This window comes from Arachis hypogaea, chromosome 10 (genome assembly GCF_003086295.3).
Source record: "Arachis hypogaea cultivar Tifrunner chromosome 10, arahy.Tifrunner.gnm2.J5K5, whole genome shotgun sequence".
NCBI lineage: Eukaryota > Viridiplantae > Streptophyta > Magnoliopsida > Fabales > Fabaceae > Arachis > Arachis hypogaea.
Genome location: NC_092045.1, coordinates 34,941,056 through 34,965,109, shown reverse-complemented (window position 1 = coordinate 34,965,109; position 24,054 = coordinate 34,941,056). Strand labels below are relative to the sequence as shown.

The 24,054-nt window shown below is 39.6% G+C and overlaps 1 non-coding gene across 1 annotated transcript; it reads right to left on the bottom strand.

The window, feature by feature from the left end:
• Positions 1-22,219: 22,219 nt before the first annotated feature.
• Positions 22,220-22,327, bottom strand: LOC112718718 (small nucleolar RNA R71). Its single transcript, XR_003161045.1, has one exon. It is a non-coding gene; the product is annotated as a small nucleolar RNA R71 (small nucleolar RNA).
• Between the last annotated feature and the right edge of the window lie 1,727 nt (positions 22,328-24,054).

The window sequence follows — 24,054 nt, the reverse complement described above, 5'->3', positions numbered from 1 at the left end:
GAGAAGCCTTTTTAGATGGGTTATTATCAGCACTTGTATGTGTCTGATCCCCCGCTGGCATTTGAATGCCATGGGTGGAAGCTGGAGTGGCGTTAAACGTCAACTCCTTACTTGTTTCTGGCATCTGAACGCCAGAACTGTGCTCCCTTTGGGCGTTCAACGCCAAATCATTGCTTGTTTCTGGCGTTGAATGCCAGAACTGAGCATGGTTTGGGCGTTCAATGCCAGCTTTCCACCCATTCTCTGGCGTTTGAGTGCCAGGATTATTCCTCTCTGGGCTCTTACCGTCCTTAGAGGGATTTTGGGTGGTTTGCTCATTTCTTGGCTTCCTGCTGTCTTGAAGTGAGGTATTTAATATTTTCCCACTTCTTAATTGAACTGCTTGGCACTCTTCTGTTATTTGTTTTGATAATTACTATTCTTTTTGCTTCAATTGCACTTCCACATTTATATTAGCCATTCTTATTTCTTGTAATATCTCTTTGAATTCGGCTAACTTTTTTGTTAGAAAATCCAATTACTGATTGAATTCTGTAACTTATTCTGCAGGACTCATTTCAGCAGTTACTATTTCAGCCTCTTCTTTCATGGAAGGTTCACTGCTTAGGTACAGATGCTGATTTCTGGCAACTGTATCAATGAGCTCTTGAGCTTCTTCTATTGTCTTTCTCATGTGTATAGATCTACTAGCTGAGTGGTCTAGAGAAATCTGGGCTCTTTCTGTAAGCCCATAGTAGAAGATGTCTAACTGCACCCACTCTGAAAACATTTCAGAGGGGCATTTTCTTAGCATCTCTCTGTATCTCTCCCAGGCATCATAAAGGGATTCATTATCTCCTTGTTTGAAGCCTTGGATGCCTAGCCTTAGCTGTGTCATTCGTTTTAGAGGAAAATAGTGATTCAGGAATTTTTTCGACAGCTGTTTCCATGTCCTTATGCTGTCCTTAGGTTGGTTATTTAACCACCTCTTAGCTTGGTCCTTTACAGCAAATGGAAACAGTAATAATCTGTAGACATCCTAATCTACTTCCTTATCATATACTGTGTTAGTAATTTGTAAAAATTGTGCCAGAATTTCTGTAGGTTCTTCCTGTGAAAGACTAGAATACTGGCAACTTTGCTGCACCATGATGATGAGCTGAGGATTCAACTCAAAACTACAAACTCCGATGGAGGGTATACAAATACTACTCCCATATGAAGCAGTAATGGGGTTAGCATATGACCCCAGAGTCCTTCTGGACTGTTCATTTCCACTAAGTTCCATGATGGACCAAGGGAGATGATATGGATGTAAATACTATTTATTTTATTATATATAAAAATTTATTTTTGAAATAATAAAATAAAATAAAATAAGATAAATAAAAACGAAATAAAAATAAAAATAAAAAAATTTTGAAAATATTTTGTGAAGATTTTTGAAAAAATTGAGGAGAGAGAAAGTGGTTAGGATATTTTTTGAAAAAGATAATAAAATATTATTTTTTTTAAATCTCAAAAGGATAAGATTTGAAAAATTTTGAAATTGAAATCTGAATTTTTATAAAAAAATTTCGAAAAAGTAGCTTAAAAATAGTTAGAAAAGATATTTTTTTGAATTTTGAATTTTATGATGAAAGAGAAAAACACACAAAAGACACAAGACTTAAAATTTTTAGATCTAATGCTCCTTGTTTTTGAAGATTTTGGAGGGAAAACACCAACGAACACCAAACTTAAAATTTTAAGATCAAAACATAAAGAAGACTCAAGAACACTTTGAAGATTCACAAGAACAACAAGAACAAAAGAAAGAACACCAAACTTAAAATTTTTAGAAAACTTCAATAAAATTTTCAAAAATTATAAAAAGATTAACAAGAAAAAACCAAACTTAAAGTTTAGCACAAGATTCAATCAAAGAGAAATTATTTTTGAAAAAGATTTTAAAAAGGAGATACCCAATTGCCAAGAATATAAGCCAACGCTCTAGCCAACTGAGCTATAAATGTAACGTGTTTTAAAGATGTATTATTTTTATAGATAAAAATAAAATTTTTTTGAAAACTAATGTTTTGAAAAAGCACAAGAAAAACAAGAAAAGACACAGGACAAGACAAACCAAAGATCAAACAGGAAAAATTGACAAGAACAATTTGAAGATCGAGGAAAAACAAAGAACACTAATTCGAAAATTTGGAAGGGAAAATATAAAATATGCAATTGACACCAAACTTAGAATAAGACACTAATTCACAAAAAATTAAAAATTAATAGGGACAAGTAATATTTTCGAAAAATTTTTGAAGAGAAATTAAAGGACTCAAATTTAACGACTCTTTAGCATCAATACTATATTCCTAATCCAAGCAACAAAATAAACCTTTAGTTGTTCAAACTCAAACAATCCCCGGCAACGGCGGCAAAATCTTGGTGCACGAAATTGCAATCACACTTTTGCAATACGCACAACTAACCAGCAAGTGCACTGGGTCGTCCAAGTAATACCTTACGTGAGTAAGGGTCGATCCCACGGAGATTGTTGGTTTGAAGCAAGGTATGTTTATTTTATTATTCTTAGTCAGGAGATGAATTATAATTATCAATTTGAATTACTAAAAAAATAGAAGAGCGTGAAATAATTACTTGTTGTCCAATAATGGAGAATATGTTGGAGTTTTGGAGATGCTTTGTATTCTGAATTCCTGTAATGTAATATTCAACTCATGCAAAAGTGCAAAGTTCCTTCCATGGCAAGCTCTATGTAGGATGTCACCGTTGCAATGGCTACTTCCCATCCTCTCAGTGAAAATGGTCCAAATGTTCTGTCACAGCACGGCTAATCAGCTGTTGGTTCTCGATCATGTCGGAATAGAATCCATTGGTTCTTTTGCGTTTGTCATCACACCCAACACTCGTGAGTTTGAAGCTCGTCACAGTCATCCAATCCCAGAATCCTACTCAGAATACCACAGACAAGGTTTAGACTTTTCGGATTCTCATGAATGCCGCCATCAATTCTAGCTTATACCACGAAGATTCTGATTAAAGAATCTAAGAGATACTCATTCAATCTGATATAGAATGAAGGTGGTTGTCATACACACGTTCATTGATTGAGGAAGGTGATGAGTGTCACGGATCACCACCTTCTCCATAGTTAAGTGCGAATGAACATCTTAGATAGGAACACGCATGTTTGAATGGAAAAACATATATAATTGCATTAATTCATCGAGACGCTGCAGAGCTCCTCACCCCCAACAATGGAGTTTAGAGACTCATGCCATCAAAGAGTATAAAATTCAGATCTAAAAATGTCATGAGATACGAAATAAGTCTCTAAAAGTTGTTTAAATATAAAACTAGTAACCAAGGTTTACAGAAAATGAGTAAACTAAGAATCCAAGAGATAAACATTCAAGCCTTGTTTGCTTGTAGAACGGAAGTGGTTGTCAGGCACGCGTTCATAAGTGAGAATGATGATGAGCGTCACATAATCATCACATTCATCATGTTCTTGGGTACGAATGAATATCTTAGAACAAGAATAAGCTGAATTGAATAGAAGAACAATAGTAATTGCATTAATACTCGAGGTACAGTAGAGCTCCACACCTTAATCTATGGTGTGTAGAAACTCCACCGTTGAAAATACATAAGAACAAGGTCTAGGCATGGCCAAGAGGCCAGCCCCCATGATCTAAGAACTAGACGTCCAAAGATGATCCTAAGATCTAAAGTGATCAAAAGATGTATAATACAATAGCAAAAGGTCCTATTTGTAGAGAACTAATAGCTTAGGGTTTACAAAGATGAGTAAATGACATAAAAATCCACTTCCGGGCCCACTTGGTGTGTGCTTGGGCTGAGCATTGAAGCTTTTATGTGTAGAGACTTTTCTTGGAGTTAAACGCCATCTTTTGTGCCAGTTCCGGCGTTTTACGCCAGAATTCTTGAGCTGACTTGGAACGCTTGTTTGGGCCATCAAATCTCGAGCAAAGTATGAACTATTATCCATTACTGGAAAGCCCAGAATGTCTACTTTCTAACGCAGTTGAGAGCGCACCAATTGGGTTTCTGTAGCTCCAAAAAATCCACTTCAAGTGCAGGGAGGTCAGAATCCAACAGCATCTGCAGTCCTTTTCAGCCTCTAAATCAGATTTTTGCTCAGGTCCCTCAATTTCAGCCAAAAAATACCCGAAATCACAGAAAAACACACAAACTCATAGTAAAGTCCAGAAAAGTGAATTTTAACTAAAAACTAATAAAAATATAATAAAAACTAACTAAAACATACTAAAAACATATTAAAAACAATGCCAAAAAGCGTATAAATTATCCGCTCATCACAACACCAAACTTAAATTGTTGCTTGTCCCCAAGAAACTGAAAATCAAATAAGATAAAAAGAAGAGAATATGCAATGAATTCCAAAAACATCTATGAAGATCAATATTAATTAGATGAGTGGGGCTTTTAGCTTTTTGCCTCTGAACAGTTTTGGCATCTCACTCTATCCTTTGAAATTCAGAATGATTGGCTTCTATAGGAACTCAGAATCCAGATAGTATTATTGATTCTCCTAGTTAAGTATGATGATTCTTGAACACAACTACTTTATGAGTCTTGGCCGTGGCCCAAAGCACTCTGTCTTCCAGTATTACCACCGGATACATACATGCCACAGACACATAACTGGGTGAACCTTTTCAGATTGTGACTCAGCTTTGCTAGAGTCCCCAATTAGAGGTGTCCAGGGTTCTTGGTGCACGAAATTGCAATCACACTTTGCAATTCGCACAACTAACCAGCAAGTGCACTGGGTCGTCCAAGTAATACCTTACGTGAGTAAGGGTCGATCCCACGGAGATTGTCGGCTTGAAGCAAGCTATGGTTATCTTGTAACTCTTAGTCAGGATATCAAAGATTATCAGGATTAATTGTAAAAAGTAAAAGAACATGAAATAAGTACTTGTTTTGCAGTAATGGAGAACAGGTTGAGGTTTTGGAGATGCTCCATCTTCTGAATCTTTGCTTTCCTACTGTCTTCTTCTTCAAGCACGCAAGGCTCCTTCCATGGCAAGCTGTATGCAAGGGTTTCACCGTTGTCAGTGGCTACCTCTCATCCTCTCAGTGGAAATGTTCAACGCACCCTGTCACGGCACGGCTATCCATCTGTCGGTTCTCAATCATGCCGGAATAGAATCCAGTGATTCTTTTGCGTCTGTCACTAATGCCCCGCCTTCAGGAGTTTGAAGCTCGTCACAGTCATTCAATCATTGAATCCTACTCAGAATACCACAGACAAGGTTTAGACCTTCCGGATTCTCTTGAATGCCGCCATCAGTTCTAGCTTATACCACGAAGATTCCGATTAAAGAATCCAAGAGATATCTACTTAATCTAAGGTAGAACGGAGGTGGTTGTCAGGCACACGTTCATAGTTGAGAATGATGATGATTGTCACGGATCATCACATTCATCCGGTTTAAGAACAAGTAATATCTTGGAATGGAAGCAAGCATGATTGAATGAAAAACAGTAGTAATTGCATTAATCCATCAAGACACAGCAGAGCTCCTCACCCCCAACCATGGGGTTTAGAGACTCATGCTGCAAAAGGTACAATGAGAAACGTGTAAAGTGTCATGAGGTCTAGATACAATATCAAAAGATCCTATTAATAGTGAACTAGTAACCTAGGGTATACAGAAATGAGTAAATGATGTAAAAATCCACTTCTGGGTCCACTTAGTGTGTTCTTGGGCTGAGAAATGAAGCATTTTCGTGTAGAGACCTTTTCTGGAGTTAAACGCCAGCTTTTATGCCAGTTTGGGCGTTTAACTCCAGGTTTTATGCCAGTTCCAGCGTTAAACGCTGGAAATTCTGAGGCTGATTTGCCATGCCGGTTTGGGCCATCAAATCTTGGACAAAGTATGGACTATTATACATTGCTGGAAAGCCCAGGATGTCTACTTTCCAACGCCGTTGAGAGCGCGCCAATGGAGCCTCTGTAGCTACAGAAAATTTACTTCGAGTGCAGGGAGGTCAGAATCCAACAGCATCTGCAGTCCTTTTCAGTCTCTGAATCAGATTTTTGCTCAGGACCCTCAATTTCAGCCAGAAAATACCTGAAATCACAGAAAAACACACAAACTCATAGTAAAGTCCAGAAAAGTGAATTTTAACTAAAAACTAATAAAAATATACTAAAAACTAACTAGATCATACCAAAAACATACTAAAAACAATGCCAAAAAGCGTATAAATTATCCGCTCATCACAACACCAAACTTAAATTGTTGCTTGTCCCCAAGCAACTGAAAATCAAAATAGGATAAAAAGAAGAGAATATACTATAGACTCCAAAATATCAAGGAAACTTAGCTCCAATTAGATGAGCGGGACTAGTAGCTTTTTGCCTCCGAACAGTTTTGGCATCTCACTCTATCCTTTGAAGTTCAGAATGATTAGCATCTATAGGAACTCAGAACTCAGATAGTGTTATTGATTCTCCTAGTTAAGTATAATGATTCTTGAACATAGCTAGTGTATGAGTCTTGGCTGTGGGCCAAAGCACTCTGTTTTCCAGTATTACCACCGGATGCATACATGCCACAGACACTTAATTGGGTGAACCTTTTCAGATTGTGACCCAGCTTTGCTAGAGTCCCCAATTAGAGGTGTCCAGGGTTCTTAAGCACACTCTTTTTGCCTTGGATCACAACTTTCTTTCTTTTTCTTTCTCTTTCTTTCTTCTCTCTCTCTCTTTTTTTTCGAAATTTTTTTTTGTATCCACTGCTTTTTCTTACTTCAAGAATCAATTAGATGATTTTTTTAGATCCTCAATAACAGTTCTCTTTTTCCTCATTCTTTCAAGAGCCAACAATTTTTAACATTCTCAGAACAACAAATTCAAGAGACATATGCACTGTTCAAGCATTCATTCGGAAAACAAAAATTATTGTCACCACATCAAACTAATTCAACTAGTTTCAAGGATAAATTTCGAAATCCTGTACTTCTTGTTCTTTTGTGATTAAAGCATTTTTCATTTAAGAGAGGTGATGGATTCATAGGACATTCATAGCTTTAAGACATGAATTTTAAATTTTATTAATTATGAATTAAGAACAAGACTCAAAGATAGATATAAGATGAGACTAAAAAATATAGAAAACAAAAATTTAAACTAGGCTCCTAATAATAGAGGTTTTCACAGAGTTAGGACTCAACAACCTTGATTTTGAGAAGTGGATGCTCCCTCAAATTGAGGGGAGAATTTCTGGCGTTTCAGCTCTTGGAGTTCACGCCCCTGCTTCTCTTGTTCCTTCAGCAATTTGCAGAGCATGCAGTTCTGATTCTGCTGTTCTTCCTTAAGTTGCTCCATAGTCTCTTGCAACTTGGTGATAGATGCTTCTAGGCTGGCCCAGTAGCCAATTTCAGGGAATTCAGGGAGGAACTCCTGCGCCCTCCTTTTGATAGAGTTGTCTTGCATTTGTCCTTCCATTGACTTCTTGGTGATTGGATGTTCAATGGGTACGAATTCATCTACTCCCATCTTCACCCCAGCCTCTTTACAGAGCAAGGAGATCAAGCTTGGGTAAGCCAATTTGGCTTCAGTGGAATTCTTATTTGCAATTGTGTAGATCTCACAAGCAATCACATGATGAACCTCCACTTCTTTTCCAAGCATAATGCAATGAATCATCACTGCTCTCTTGATGGTGACCTCAGAACGGTTGCTAGTGGGCAGTATGGAATGCCCAATAAAGTCTAGCCAACCTCTTGCAATTGGTTTGAGGTCTCCCCTCTTGAGTTGGTTTGGGACACCCTTTGAATTAGTTATCCACTTAGTTCCAGGGAGGCATATGTCCTCTAGAACTTGATCCAACCCTTTATCTGCTCTTACCATTCTCCTATTAAAGGATTCAGGATCATCCTGCAGTTAAGGCAATTTGAAGATTTCTCTTATTTTGTCCAGATGGAAGTACATAACTTTCCCTCTGACCATGGTTCTGTAGGTATGGTAAGCAGTTCCAGTCATTCTCTGCTTATCTGTTAACCACAGATTTGAGTAGAATTCCTGAACCATATTCCTTCCAACCTTTATCTCAGGATTGGTTAGAACCTCCCATCCTCTGTTTCGAATTTGCTCTTGGATCCCCGGATATTCATCTTCTTTCAGATCAAATTTAACTTCCGGGATCACTGACCTCAGACCCATTATTTTGTGATAATGGTCTTCATGTTCTTTGGTTAAGAACTTCTCTTGATTCCAAAGATTCTTTGGATTATTCTCTTTCTCTCCACTTAAATTGGTTTGTTTTCCCTTAGGAGCCATGATCTTGATGAATCTTGGCTTAGTGATCACGGAAAAACACACCAAACTTAGAGGTTTGCTTGTCCTCAAGCAAAAGAAAGGAAAGAAGAGAGAGAGAGGAGGAGCAAATTCGAATGGTGTGGGGCAATGAGGGGGCTGAACGTGTATTTATAAAGTGGGGAGGAGAGATTTCGAAAAAAAGAAAAATTTGAAAGGAGATTTGAGAAGATATGGAAAGAATTTGAGAGAAGGGTGAGTTTTTGAACAAGATTTGGGATTGATTTGAGAGATTTGAAGAGTGATTTTAGATTTTTGAAGATTTGAAAGTGAATGATGAAAGGTTGAGATGTATTTATATAGAAAAGTATGGGTAAGAAAAGGAAAATTTGAAAAAAATTTGATTGGAAATCAAAATCTTGGTTCCCCACCTTTCTGGTGTTAAACGCCCAGAATGGCACCCATTCTGGCGTTTAACGCCCATTTGTTGCCCCTTGTGGGCGTTTAACGCCCAGCCAGGTGCCCTGGCTGGCGTTAAACGCCAGAATTCCTTTATCACTGGGCGTTTTTCTAAAACGCCCAGGATGCTGCACACCTGGCGTTAAACGCCCAGAATGGTACCCATTCTGGCGTTTAACGCCCAAAATGGTACCTTTACTGGCGTTAAACGCCCAAAATGGTGCCCATTCTGGCGTTTAACGCCTAAAATGCCCCTTACTGGCATTTTTTTTGCCAGTAAGCTCTTTTTCTCTGCTTTTTGCGCTGAATCCTTCTGTAACTCTGTGAATTCCTTCATTTTTGATACTTGCCTTTGTAAAAACAAAACACATAACCTGCTAATGACTAGGTTGCCTCCCAGCAAGCGCTTCTTTACTGTCTTTAGCTGGACCTTTACTTAGAATCACTCAAGTCTCAGTTTTGAGCATTCTTGCTCAAAATTGCCTTCAAGATAATGCTTGATTCTCTGTCCATTAACAATGAACTTTTTGTCGGAATCAATATCCTGAAGCTCAACATATCCATATGGTGACACTCCTGTAATCACATACGGACCCCTCCACCGGGATTTGAGTTTTCCTGGAAACAATCTGAGCCTAGAGTTGAAGAGCAGGACTTTTTGTCCCAGCTCAAAGACTCTGGATGACAGCTTCTTGTCATGCCACTTCTTTGCCTTTTCCTTATAAATTTTTGCATTTTCAAAGGCATTGAGTCTGAACTCTTCTAGCTCATTTAACTGGAGCAATCTTTTTTCACCAGCTAACTGAGCATCCATGTTTAGGAATCTGGTTGCCCAGTAGGCTTTATGTTCCAGTTCCACGGGCAAATGACAGGCCTTCCCATACACCAGTTGGTATGGAGAGGTTCCTATAGGAGTCTTGAATGCTGTTCTGTACGCCCACAGAGCATCATCCAAGCTCTTTGCCCAATCCTTTCTTCGGGCTATCACAGTCCGTTCCAGGATTCTTTTTATCTCTCTGTTAGAGACTTCAGCTTACCCATTTGTCTGTGGATGATACGGAGTTGCCACTTTGTGGCTAATTCCATATCTAACCATAGCAGAGTATAGCTGTCTATTGCAGAAATGAGTGCCCCCGTCACTGATTAGTACTCTGGGAACACCAAATCTGCTGAAGATGTGTTTCTGGAGGAATTTCAGCACGGTCTTGGTATCATTAGTGGGTGTAGCAATTGCTTCTACCCACTTAGATACATAGTCCACTGCCACCAGAATGTAAGTGTTTGAGTATGATGGTGGGAATGGACCCATGAAGTCAATTCCCCATACATCAAACAATTCTATCTCTAATATCCCTTGTTGAGGCATGGCATATCCGTGAGGCAAGTTACCAGCCTTTTGGCAACTGTCACAGTTACGCACAATCTCTCGGGCATCTTTGTAGAGAGTAGGCCAGTAGAAGCCACATTGGAGGACTTTAGTAGCTGTTCGCTCACTTCCAAAATGTCCTCCATATTGTGATCCATGGGAGTGCTATAGGATCCTTTGTGCTTCTTCTCTGGGTACACATCTGCGGATCATTCCGTCTGCACATCTCTTAAAGAGATATGGTTCATCCCAGAGGTAGTACTTGGCATCTGAAATTAATTTCTTTCTTTGCACTCTGCTGTACTCCTGGGGTATGAACCTCACAGCCTTATAATTTGCAATATCTGCAAACCATGGAGCTTCCTGAATGGCAAAGAGTTGCTCATCTGGGAAGGTCTCAGAGATCTCAGTAGAAGGGAGGGACGCCCCAGCTACTGGTTCTATTCGGGACAGATGATCAGCTACTTGGTTCTCTGTCCCTTTTCTGTCTCTTATTTCTATATCAAACTCTTGCAGAAGCAACACCCATCTTATAAGCCTGGGTTTTGAATCCTGCTTTGTGAGTAAGTATTTAAGAGTAGCATGGTCAGTGTACACAACCACTTTGGATCCCACTAGATAGGATCTAAACTTGTCAATGGCATAGACCACTGCAAGTAACTCTTTTTCTGTGGTTGTGTAATTCTTCTGTGTGTCATTTAGAACATGGCTAGCATAATAAATGACGTGCAGAAGCTTGTTATGCCTTTGTCCCAACACTGCACCAATGGCATGGTCACTGGCATCACACATTAGTTCAAATGGCAATGTCCAATCTGGTGCAGAGATGACTGGTGCTGTGACCAGCTTAGCTTTCAGGGTCTCAAATGCCTGCAGGCACTGTGTGTCAAACACAAATGGTGTGTCAGCAGCTAGCAGGTTACTTAAAGGTTTTGCAATTTTCGAAAAATCCTTTATAAACCTTCTGTAGAATCCTGCATGCCCCAGAAAGCTTCTGATTGCCTTAACATTGGCAGGTGGTGGTAATTTTTCAATTACCTCTACCTTTGCCTTATCCACCTCTATTCCCCTGCTTGAAATTTTGTGTCCAAGGACAATTCCTTCAGTCACCATAAAGTGACATTTCTCCCAGTTTAAAACCAGGTTAGTCTCTTGGCACCTTTTCAGGACAAGTGCTAGGTGGTTAAGGCAGGAGCTAAATGAGTCTCCATATACTGAGAAGTCATCCATGAAGACTTCCAGAAATTTCTCTATCATATCTGAGAAGATAGAGAGCATGCACCTCTGAAAGGTTGCAGGTGCATTGCACAGACCAAAAGGCATCCTCCTGTAGGCAAACACGCCAGAAGGGCAAGTAAATGCTGTTTTCTCTTGGTCTTGAGGATCTACTGCAATTTGGTTGTAACCTGAATAGCCATCCAAAAAGTAGTAATAATCATGACCAGCTAGTCTTTCTAGCATTTGGTCTATGAATGGTAAAGGAAAATGATCCTTTCTGGTGGCTGTGTTGAGCCTTCTGTAGTCAATATACATACGCCACCCTGTGACTGTTCCTGTAGGAACCAGTTCATTTTTTTCATTATGAACCACTGTCATGCCTCCCTTTTTGGGGACAACTTGGACAGGGCTCACCCAGGGGCTATCAGAAATAGGATAAATAATCCCAGCCTCTAGTAATTTAGTGACCTTTTTCTGCACCACCTCCTTCATGGCTGGATTTAGCCTCCTCTGTGGTTGGACCACTGGTTTGGCATTATCCTCCAACAGGATCTTGTGCATGCATCTAGCTGGGCTAATGCCCTTAAGATCACTTATGGACCACCCAAGAGTTGTATTGTGTGTCCTTAGCACTTGAATCAGTGCTTCCTCTTCCTGTGGATTTAAAGCAGAGCTTATAATCACTGGAAAAGTGTCACCCTCTCCCAGAAATGCATACTTCAGGGATGGTGGTAGTGGTTTGAGTTCAGGTTTGGGAGGCTTGTCCTCCTCCTGAGGAATTTTCGAAAATTCCTTTGTTTCCTCTGGTTCTTCTTGATCAGGCTGAGCATCTTTGAAGATGTCCTTAAGCTCTGATTCTAGGCTTTCAGTCATATTGATCTCTTCTATCAGAGAGTCAATAATGTCAGCGCCCATGCAGTCATTTGGTGTGTCTGGATGCTGCATAGCTTTTACAGCATTCAACTTGAACTCATCCTCATTGACTCTCAGGGTTACTTCCCCTTTCTGTACATCAATGAGAGTTCGTCCAGTTGCTAGGAAAGGTCTTCCTAGAATGAGAGTTGCACTCTTGTGCTCCTCCATTTCCAGCACCACAAAGTCAGTTGGAAAGGTGAATGGCCCAACCTTGACAATCATATCCTCTATTATGCCTGATGGATATTTAATGGAGCCATCAGCAAGTTGGAGGCATATCCGGGTTGGTTTGACTTCTCCAGTCAACCCAAGCTTTCTGATAGTGGATGCAGGTATTAGATTGATGCTTGCTCCAAGATCACATAGGGCTGTCTTGGTGCAAGCACCTTCTAATGTGCATGGTATCATAAAGCTTCCTGGATCTTGAAGCTTTTCTGGTAAGCTTTTCAGAATGACTGCACTGCATTCTTCAGTGAGAAACACTTTTTCAGTTTCTCTCCAATCCTTCTTATGACTTAAGATTTCTTTCATGAACTTAGCATAAGAAGGTATTTGCTCAAGTGCCTCTGCAAACAGAATCTTTATTTCAAGAGTCCTTAGATAATCTGCAAAGCGGGCAAACTGCTTATCATGTTCCGCTTGGCGGAGTTTTTGAGGATAAGGCATCTTGGCTTTATATTCTTCAACCTTAGATGCTGCAGGTTTATTCCTTACAGAAGTGGTTGAAGAAGTCTTGTTAGAGGGATTACTGTCAGCACTCTCAGGTGTCTGATCCTCCCTTGGCGTCTGAACGCCAGGAATTGGTGGAAACTGGGCGTTTAACGCCAACTTTTCCCCCTTTTCTGGCGTTTGAACGCCAGAACTGGGCAGGGAATGGGCGTTTAACGCCAGCTTTCCCCCCTTTTCTGGCGTTTGAACGCCAAAAGTGTTCCTCTCTGGGCTCTTACTGTCCTCAGAGGGATTTTGAACAGTGGTTTGGTTATCCTCTGTCACTTGTTCCTTATTTGGCTTTTTGCTCTTTTGAGTAGTGTTATTCAGTGTCTTCCCACTCCTCAGTTGAACTGCTTGACATTCCTCTGTTATCTATTTAGATATTTGCTGTTTTGCTTGATTCAACTGCAGTTCTATGTTCTTGTTAGCAACTTTAGTCTCATGGAGCATCTCTTTAAATTCTGCTAACTGTTCTGTCATCAGGAGCAATTGTTGATTAAGCTCAATCATCTGTTCTTGAGGATTAGGATCAGTGGCTACTGCCATGACTTCCCCTTTTGGAGAGAACTCATTGCTAGAGTACAAATATTGATTTCTAGCAACAGTGTCTATAAGCTCTTGAGCCTCTTCAATTGTCTTCCTCATGTGTATAGATCCACCAGCTGAGTGGTCTAAAGACATCTGAGCTTTTTCTGTAAGCCCATAGTAGAAGATGTCTAATTGTACCCACTCTAAAAACATTTCAGAGTGGCATTTTCTTAGCATACCTCTATACCTCTCCCAGGCATTATAAAGGGATTCATTATCCTCTTGTTTAAAGCCTTGGATGTCTAGCCTTAGCTGTGTCATCCTCTTTGGAGGGTAAAAGTGATTCAGGAATTTGTCAGATAACTGTTTCCATGTCTTTATGCTTGCTGTAGGTTGGTTATTTAACCACCTCTTAGCTTGATCTTTTACAGCAAATGGAAACAATAATAGTCTGTAGACATCCTGATCCACCTCTTTATCATGTACTGTGTCAGCAATTTGTAAAAATTGTGCCAGAAACTCAGTAGGCTCTTCCTGTGGAAGACGGGAATACTGGCAATTTTGCTGCACTATGATAATGAGTTGAGGATTTAGCTCAAAGCTACTTGCTTTGATGGGAGGTGTACAGATGCTACTCCCATATGCAGCTGTAATGGGGTTAGCATAAGACCCCAGAGTCCTTCTGGATTGTTCAATTCCACTTAGGTCCATGATGGATAAAGGGAAATGATATGGATTCACAAGCAAAATTTTTTTTTTGAATTAACCGAAAAATAAAATAAAACAAAAGGAAATTAAAATAAAAATTCGAAAATTAAAAAGAAAATAAGATCAAAGCAAATTGAAAATTGAATCAATTAGTTAATTAAAAAGATTTTGAAATCAGCAATTAAGAAGATATGATTGAAAAATTTTTATGAAAAAGATTTGATTTTTGAAAAGAGGAAAGAGAAAAACAACAAAATGACACCAAACTTAAAATTTTTAGAAAATCAAACACTAATTTTCGAAAATTCTAAGGGAAAAACACAAAGAGGACACCAAACTTAGAATTTTTACGGATCAAAAAGGGACTAAAAAAATGTAAATTCGAAAATTAAAAGAAAAACAAAAGCATGCAATTGACACCAAACTTATAATATGAAACTAGACTCAACAAAAAGACTCTAAACCAACAAAAATAAAACAGTCCTAATCTAAGCAACAAGATAAGCCGTCAGTTGTCCAAACTCAAACAATCCCCGGCAACGGCGCCAAAAACTTGGTGCACGAAATTGCAATCACACTTTGCAATCCCGCACAACTAACCAGCAAGTGCACTGGGTCGTCCAAGTAATACCTTACGTGAGTAAGGGTCGATCCCACGGAGATTGTCGGCTTGAAGCAAGCTATGGTTATCTTGTAACTCTTAGTCAGGATATCAAAGATTATCAGGATTAATTGTAAAAAGTAAAAGAACATGAAATAAGTACTTGTTTTGCAGTAATGGAGAACAGGTTGAGGTTTTGGAGATGCTCCATCTTCCGAATCTTTGCTTTCCTACTGTCTTCTTCTTCAAGCACGCAAGGCTCCTTCCATGGCAAGCTGTATGCAAGGGTTTCACCGTTGTCAGTGGCTACCCCCCATCCTCTCAGTGGAAATGTTCAACGCACCCTGTCACGGCACGGCTATCCATCTGTCGGTTCTCAATCAGGCCGGAATAGAATCCAGTGATTCTTTTGCGTCTATCACTAACGCCCCGCCTTCAGGAGTTTGAAGCTTGTCACAGTCATTCAATCATTGAATCCTACTTAGAATACCACAGACAAGGTTTAGACCTTCCGGATTCTCTTGAATGCCGCCATCAGTTCTAGCTTATACCACGAAGATTCCGATTAAAGAATCCAAGAGATATCTACTTAATCTAAGGTAGAACGGAGGTGGTTGTCAGGCACACATTCATAGTTGAGAATGATGATGATTGTCACGGATCATCACATTCATCCGGTTTAAGAACAAGTAATATCTTGGAATGGAAGCAAGCATGATTGAATGAAAAACAGTAGTAATTGCATTAATCCATCAAGACACAGCAGAGCTCCTCACCCCCAACCATGGGGTTTAGAGACTCATGCTGCAAAAGGTACAATGAGAAATGTGTAAAGTGTCATGAGGTCTAGATACAATATCAAAAGATCCTATTAATAGTGAACTAGTAACCTAGGGTATACAGAAATGAGTAAATGACGTAAAAATCCACTTCTGGGTCCACTTAGTGTGTGCTTGGGCTGAGCAATGAAGCATTTTCGTGTAGAGACCTTTTCTGGAGTTAAACGCCAGCTTTTATGCCAGTTTGGGCGTTTAACTCCAAGTTTTATGCCAGTTCCAGCGTTAAACGCTAGAAATTCTGAGGCTGATTTGCCACGCCGGTTTGGGCCATCAAATCTTGGGCAAAGTATGGACTATTATACATTGCTGGAAAGCCCAGGATGTCTACCTTTCAACGCCGTTGAGAGCGCGCCAATTGAGCTTCTGTAGCTCCAGAAAATCCACTTCGAGTGCAGGTAGGTCAGAATCCAACAGCATCTGCAGTCGTTTTCAGTCTCTGAATCAGATTTTTGCTCAGGACCCTCAATTTCAGTCAGAAAATACCTGAAATCACAGAAAAACACACAAACTCATAGTAAAGTCCAGAAAAGTGAATTTTAACTAAAAACTAATAAAAATATACTAAAAACTAATTAGATCATACCAAAAACATACTAAAAACAATGCCAAAAAGCGTATAAATTATCCGCTCATCAGTTCTTAAGCACACTCTTTTTGCCTTGGATCACGACTTCATTGTTTCTTTTTCTCTCTCTCTTTTTTTCGCATACACTATCTCTTTTTTTTTTGTATTCATTGCTTTTTCTTCCTTCAAGAATCATTTTTATGATTTTTCAGATCCTCAGTAACATGTCTCCTTTTTCATCATTCTTTCAAGAGCCAACATTCATGAACAACAAATTCAAAAGACATATGCACTATTCAAGCATACATTCAGAAGTCAAAGTATTGCCACCACATCAAAATAATTAATTTGCTATAAAATTCAAAATTCATGCAATTCTTCTCTTTTTCAATTAAGAACATTTTTTATTTAAGAAAGGTGATGGATTCATAGGACATTCATAACTTTAAGGCATAGACACTAAGACACTAATGATCATAAGACACAAACATAGATGATGAACATAAGCATAAAAATTCGAAAAACAGGAAAATAAAGAACAAGGAAGTTAAAGAACGGGTCCACCTTAGTGATGGCGGCTTGTTCATCCTGTTGAAGATCTTATGGAGTGCTTGAGCTACTCAATGTCTCTTCCTTGTCTTTGTTGATCCTCTCTCATGATTCTTTGATCTTCTCTAATTTCATGGAGGAGAATGGAATGTTCTTGGTGCTCCACCCTTAGTTGTCCCATGTTGGAACTCAATTCTCCTAGGGAGTTGTTGATTGCTCCCAATAGTTTTGTAGAGGAAAGTGCATCCCTTGAGGTATCTCAGGGATTTCATGGTGAGTGGGATCTCTTGTTTGCTCTATCCTCTTCTTAGTGATGTGCTTGTCTCCATCAATGAGGATGTCTCCCTCTATGTCAATTTCAACTGAATAACAGAGGTGACAAATGAGATGAGGGAAAGCTAACCTTGCAAGGTAGAGGACTTGTCCGCCACCTTATAAAGTTCTTGGGATATAACCTCATGAACTTCTAATTCCTCTCCAATCATTATGCTATGAATCATGATAGCCCGGTCTATAGTAACTTCAGACCGGTTGCTAGTGGGAATGATTGAGCGTTGGATAAACTCCAACCATCCTCTAGCCACGGGCTTGAGGTCATGCCTTCTCAGTTGAACCGGCTTCCCTCTTGAATCCCTCTTCCATTGAGCCCCCTCTTCACAAATGTCTATGAGGACTTGGTCACACCTTTGATCAAAGTTGACCCTTCTAGTGTAAGGGTGTTCATCTCCTTGCATCATGGGCAAGTTGAATGCCAACCTTACATTTTTCGGACTAAAATCCAAGTATTTCCCCCGAACCATTGTAAGCCAATTCCTTGGGTCCGGGTTCACACTTTGATCATGGTTCTTGGTGATCCATGCATTGGCATAGAACTCTTGAACCATTAAGATTCCGACTTGTTGAATGGGATTGGTAGGAACTTCCCAACCTCTTCTTCGGATCTCATGTCGGATCTCCGGATATTCACTCTTTTTGAGTTTGAAAGGGACCTCGGGGATCACCTTCTTCATGGCCACAACTTCATAGAAGTGGTCTTGATGCACCCTTGAGATGAATCTCTCCATCTCCCATGACTCGGAGGTGGAAGCTTTTGCCTTCCCTTTCCTCTTTCTAGAGGTTTCTCCGGCTTAGATGCCATAAATGGTTATGGAAAAACAAAAAGCAATGCTTTTACCACACCAAACATAGAAGGTTTGCTCGTCCTCGAATAAAAGAAGAAAGAAGAGAGTAGAAAAAGAAGAAATAGAGGAGATGGAGGTGGCTTTGTGGTTCGGCCAAGGGGGAGAAGTAGTGTTTTGGTTGTGTGAAAATGAAGGAGTGAAGATGGGTTTATATAGGGGTGGAGAGAGGGGTAGGGTTCGGCCATTATGGGTGGGTTTGGGAGGGAAAGTGGTTTGAATTTGAATGGTGAGGTAGGTGGGGTTTTATGAAGGATGGATGTGAGTGGTGAAGAGAATAGTGGGATTTGATAGGTGAGGGGTTTTTGGGGAAGAGGTGTTGAGGTGATTGGTAAATAGGTGAAGAAGAGAGAGTGGTGGGGTAGGTGGGGATCCTGTGGGATCCACAGATCCTGAGGTGTCAAGGAAAATTCATCCCTGCACCAAGTGGCGAGCAAAAATGCTCTTTATGCCAATTCTGGCGTTAAACGCCGGGCTGGTGCCTGATGAGCGGATAATTTATATGCTTTTTGGCATTGTTTTTAGTATGTTTTTAGTATGTTTTAGTTAGTTTTTATTATATTTTTATTAGTTTTTAGTTAAAATTTACTTTTCTGGACTTTAATATGAGTTTGTGTGTTTTTCTGTGATTTCAGGTATTTTCTCGCTGAAATTGAGGGACCTTAGCAAAAATCTGATTCAGAGGCTGAAAAGGACTGCAAATGCTATTGGATTCTGACCTCCCTGCACTTGAAGTGGATTTTCTGGAGCTACAGACACCCAATTGACGCGCTCTCAGTTGCGTTGGAAAGTAGACATCCTGGGATTTCCATCAATATATAATAGTCCATAATTTGCCCGAGATTTGATGGCCCAAATAGGCGTTCCAAGTCAGCTCAAGAATTCTGGCGTAAAACGCCAGAACTGTCACAAGAATGGGAGTTAAACGCCCAAACTGGGACAAAAGCTGGCATTTAACTCCAAGAAGAGTCTCTGGGCGTTAAACTCCAAGAAGAGTCTCTACACGAAAATTATTCAATGCTCAGCCCAAGCACACACCAAGTGGGCCCGAAAGTGGATTTTTATGTCATTTACTCATTTCTGTAAACCCTAGCTACTAGTTCTCTATAAGTAGGACATTTTGCTATTGTATTTTGGGTCTTTTGATCACTTGAATCTTTTGATCATGCTTTTATGATTGAACCCTCTTTGGGAGGGTGGCCATTCGGCCATGCGTAGACCTTGTTCTTATATAATTTCAACGGTGGAGTTTCTACACACCATAGATTAAGGTGTAGAGCTCTGCTGTACCTCGAGTATTAATGCAATTACTATTGTTCTTCTATTCAATTTGGCTTATTCTTGTTCTAAGATATCACTTGTTCCTCAACTTGATGAATGTGATGATCCGTGACACTCATCATCATTCTCACCTATGAATGTGTGCCTGACAACCACCTCCGTTCTACCTTAGATTGAGTGAATATCTCTTGGATTTCTTAACCGGAATCTTCGTGGTATAAGCTAGAATTGATGGCGGCATTCAAGAGAATCCGGAAGGTCTAAACCTTGTCTGTGGTATACTGAGTAGGATTCAAGAATTGAATGACTGTGACGAGCTTCAAACTCGCGATTGTGGGGCATTAGTCACGAACGCAAAAGAATCACTGGATTCTATTCCGCCATGATCAAGAACCAATAGCTGAATAGCCGTGCTGTGACAGAGCGCATTGAACATTTTCACTGAGAGGACGGGACTGTAGCCATTGACAACGTTGATGCCCAACATACAGCTTGCCATGGAAAGGAGTAAGAAGGATTGGATGAAGACAGTAGGAAAGCGGAGAGACGGAAGGGACAAAGCATCTCCATACGCTTATCTGAAATTCTCACCAATGAATTGCATAAGTATCTCTATCTTTAATTTATGTTTTATGTTATCCTCCATAACTATTTGAGTCTGCCTGACTGAGATTTACAAGATGACCATAGCTTGCTTCATACCAAAAATCTTCATGGGATCGACCCTTACTCGCGTAAGGTTTATTACTTGGACGACCTAGTGCACTTGCTGGTTAGTTGTGCGAAGTTGTGATAAAGAGTTGAGATTGCAATTGAGCGTACCATGTTGATGGCGCCATTGATGATCACAATTTCGTGCACCAAGTTTTTGGCGCCATTGCCGGGGAATTAAATGTCCTAACTACAATTTCGCATTTGTTCCCTGTAATAACAGTGCCGAGTTTTGATCCGGCAACAACACCAAGTTTTTGGTGCCGTTGCCAGGGATTGTTTGAGTTTGGACAACTGACGGTTCATCTTGTTGCTTAGATTATGTATTGTTCTTCAGAGTTCTTAAGAATGAATTCTAGAGTATCAAGGTGATGTTCTTATCATCACCAAAGCTGATTGATTTTCATCAATTTAGCACTTGAATGTAATGTCTTGCTGAAGCTTGGCTAGCCATGTCTAATTTCGTTAGACTAAAGCTTTAGAATAACATTGCATGATTCCTGGAATTCTTATTAAAAATTTTGAATCTCTTTATTTTCTTCTCCATATAATTTTCGATAAATCCAAAAAAAATTACAAAATCATAAAATCCAAAAATATTTCTTGTTTGAGTCTAGTGTCTCATTTTCAGTTTGGTGTCAATTGCATGTTTCTGTTCTTCTTGCATTTTTCATGTGTCTTCATTGATCTTCAAGTTGTTCTTGATGATTTCCTTGCTCTTATCTTTAAATTCTCTTGTCTTGAGTGTTTTGTTGTTTCTCATATGCATTCTCAATTTGTTAGTGTCAGTAGTATACAAACTTCTAAGTTTGGTGTCTTGCATGCATTGTCTATTTGATTTTAGTTGCATTTTGATTATTCCTCATTATTAAAAATCCAAAAAAAAATTTAATTTGTATCTTTTGAAGTCAATAATACAGGGAATTGAAGATTCAGAACATACAGCAGAGGAATTACACAGAAAAAGTTGGGCGTTCAAAACGCCCAGTGAAGAAGGAAAACTGGCGTTTAAACGCCAGCCAGGGTACCTGGCTAGGCGTTTAACGCCCAAAAGGGTAGCATTTTGGGCGTTAAACGCCAGAATGGATACCATTCTGGGCGTTTAACGCCAGGATGGCACAAGAGGGAAGACTTTGTTTTTAATGCAAATTTTTTTCAAGTTTTCATATATTTTCAAAATCAATTTATTTCCACTTTCAAAAATACTTGCTAATAATTAATGATTTAATTCAACATTTCAAGTATGTTGCTTTTTCTGTTGAGAAAGGTTTAATGTTTAAATCATATCTTTTCTTGTTAGCCAAGTCATTGATTTTAAAAATCAAATCTTTTTAAATTGTTTTTCAATCATATCTTCTCAATCATATCTTTTTAAAACTATATATTTTCAATCATATCTTTTTAATCACATCTTTTTCAAAATAAGTTTTCAATCATATCTTTTTTATTTCTAATTTCAAAATCTTTTTCAAAAATTACTTAATTTCTTTCCCACTCTTGGTTTTCGAAAATCAATTACCATTTTTCAAAATTTCTTTTAATTAATTCACTTTAATTTTCGAAAATTTCTTCCCCTCTTCTCACATCCTTCTATTTATGGACTAACATGTGCAATTCAAACTCTATCTTTCTAAGTTCGAATTCTTCTACCTCTTCCTTCAATTTTTCTTTTCCTCTGACACCTCAAGGAATCTCTATACTGTGACATAGAGGATTCCATATTTTCTTGTTCTCTTCTCTTTCACATGAGCAGGAGCAAAGACAAAAGCATTCTTGTTGAGGCTGACCCTGAACCTGAAAGGACCTTGAAGCGAAAGCTAAGAGAAGCTAAAGCACAACTCTCTGCAGAGGACCTAACAGAAATCTTCAAAGAAGAAGACATGGCAGCCGAAAACAACAACAATGCCAACAATGCAAGGAAGGTGCTGGGTGACTTTACTGCACCTACTCCCGACTTCTATGGGAGAAGCATCTTTATCCCTGCCATTGGAGCAAACAACTTTGAGCTTAAGCCTTAATTAGTTTCTCTAATGCAACAGAATTGCAAGTTCCATGGACTTCCATTGGAAGATCCTCATCAGTTTTTAGCTGAATTCTTGCAAATCTGTGCCACTGTCAAGACCAATGGGGTTGACCCTGAGGTCTACAGACTTATGCTATTCCCTTTTGCTGTAAGAGACAGAGCTAGGATATGGTTGGACTCACAACCTAAAGAAAGCCTGAACTCTTGGGAAAAGCTAGTCAATGCCTTCTTGGCAAAGTTCTTTCCACCTCAAAAATTGAGAAAGCTTAGAGTGGAAGTCCAAACCTTCAGACAGAAGGAAGGTGAATCCCTCTATGAAGCTTGGGAAAGATACAAACAATTGATCAGAAAGTGTCCCTCTAACATGCTTTCTGAATGGAGCATCATAGGTATCATCTATGATAGTCTGTCTGAACTGTCCAAGATGTCATTGGACAACTCTGCTGGAGGATCTCTTCATCTGAAGAAGACGCCTGCAGAAGCTCAATAACTCATTGAAATGGTTGCAAATAACCAATTCATGTACACTTCTGAAAGGAATCCTGTGAACAATGGGACGAATCAGAAGAAAGGAGTTCTTGAGATTGATACTCTGAATGCCATACTGGCTCAGAACAGAATATTGACTCAGCAAGTCAATATGATTTCTCAGAGTCTGTCTAGAATGCAAGCTGCAATAGGCAGTGCTAAGGACGCTTCATCTAAAGAAGAAGCTTATGATCCTGAGAACCCTTCAATGGAAGAGGTGAATTACATGGGAGAACCCTATGGAAACACCTATAATCCTTCATGGAGAAATCACCCAAATCTCTCATGGAAGGATCAACAGAGACCTCAACAAGGTTTCAACAACAATAATGGTGGAAGAAACAGGTTTAGCAATAGCAAGCCTTTTCCATCATCTTCTCAGCAACAGACAGAGAATTCTAAGCAGAGCCACTCTGACTTAGCAACCATGGTCTCTGATCTAATCAAAACCACTCAAAGTTTCAAGACTGAAACAAGGTCCTCCATTAGAAACTTGGAGGCACAAGTGGGTCAGTTGAGTAAGAAAGTTACTGAACTCCCTCCAAGTACTCTTCCAAGCAATACAGAAGAGAATCCAAAAGGAGAGTGTAAGGCCATCAACATGGCTGAACTTGGAGAAGAGAAAGAGGCAGTGAGCGCCACTGAGGAAGACCTCAATGGACGTCCACTGGCCTCCAATGAGTTCCCTAATGAGGAACCATGGGAATCTGAGGCTCACACTGAGACCATTGAGATTCCATTGGATTTACTTCTGCCATTCATGAGCTCTGATGAGTACTCTTCCTCTGAAGAGGATGAAGATGTCACTAAAGAGTAAGTTGCTAAGTACCTTGGAGCAATCATGAAGCTAAATGACAAGTTATTTGGTAATGAGACTTGGGAGGATGAACCTCCTTTGCTCACCAAAGAACTGGCTGACTTGTCTAGGCAGAAACTACCTCAAAAGAGACAAGACCTTGGGAAGTTCTCAATACCTTGTACAATAGGCACCATGACCTTCAAGAAGGCTCTGTGTGACCTAGGGTCAAACATAAACCTCATGCCTCTCTCTGTAATGGAGAAGCTAGGGATCTTTGAGGTGGAAGCTGCAAAAATCTCACTAGAGATGGCAGACAATTCAAGAAAACAAGCTTATGAACTTGTAGAGGATGTTCTGGTAAAAGTTGAAGACCATTACATCCATGCTGATTTCATAGTCCTAGAGATTGGGAAGTGCATGGATGAATCCATCATCCTTGGCAGACCGTTCCTAGCCACAGCAAAGGATGTGATTGATGTTGACAAAGGAGAATTGATCATTCAAGTGAATGAAGAATCCTTTGTGTTTAAGGCTCAAGGATATCCCTCTGTAACCATGAAGAGGAAGCATGAAGAGCTTCTCTCAAAACAGAGTCAAATAGAGCCCCCACAATCAAACTCTAAGTTTGGTGTTGGGAGGCCACAACCAAATTCTAAGTTTGGTGTTGAACCCCCACATTCAAACTCTAAGTTTGGTGTTGGGAGGTTCCAACATTGCTCTAAACATCTGTGAGGCTCCATGAGAGCCTACTGTCAAGCTACTGACATTAA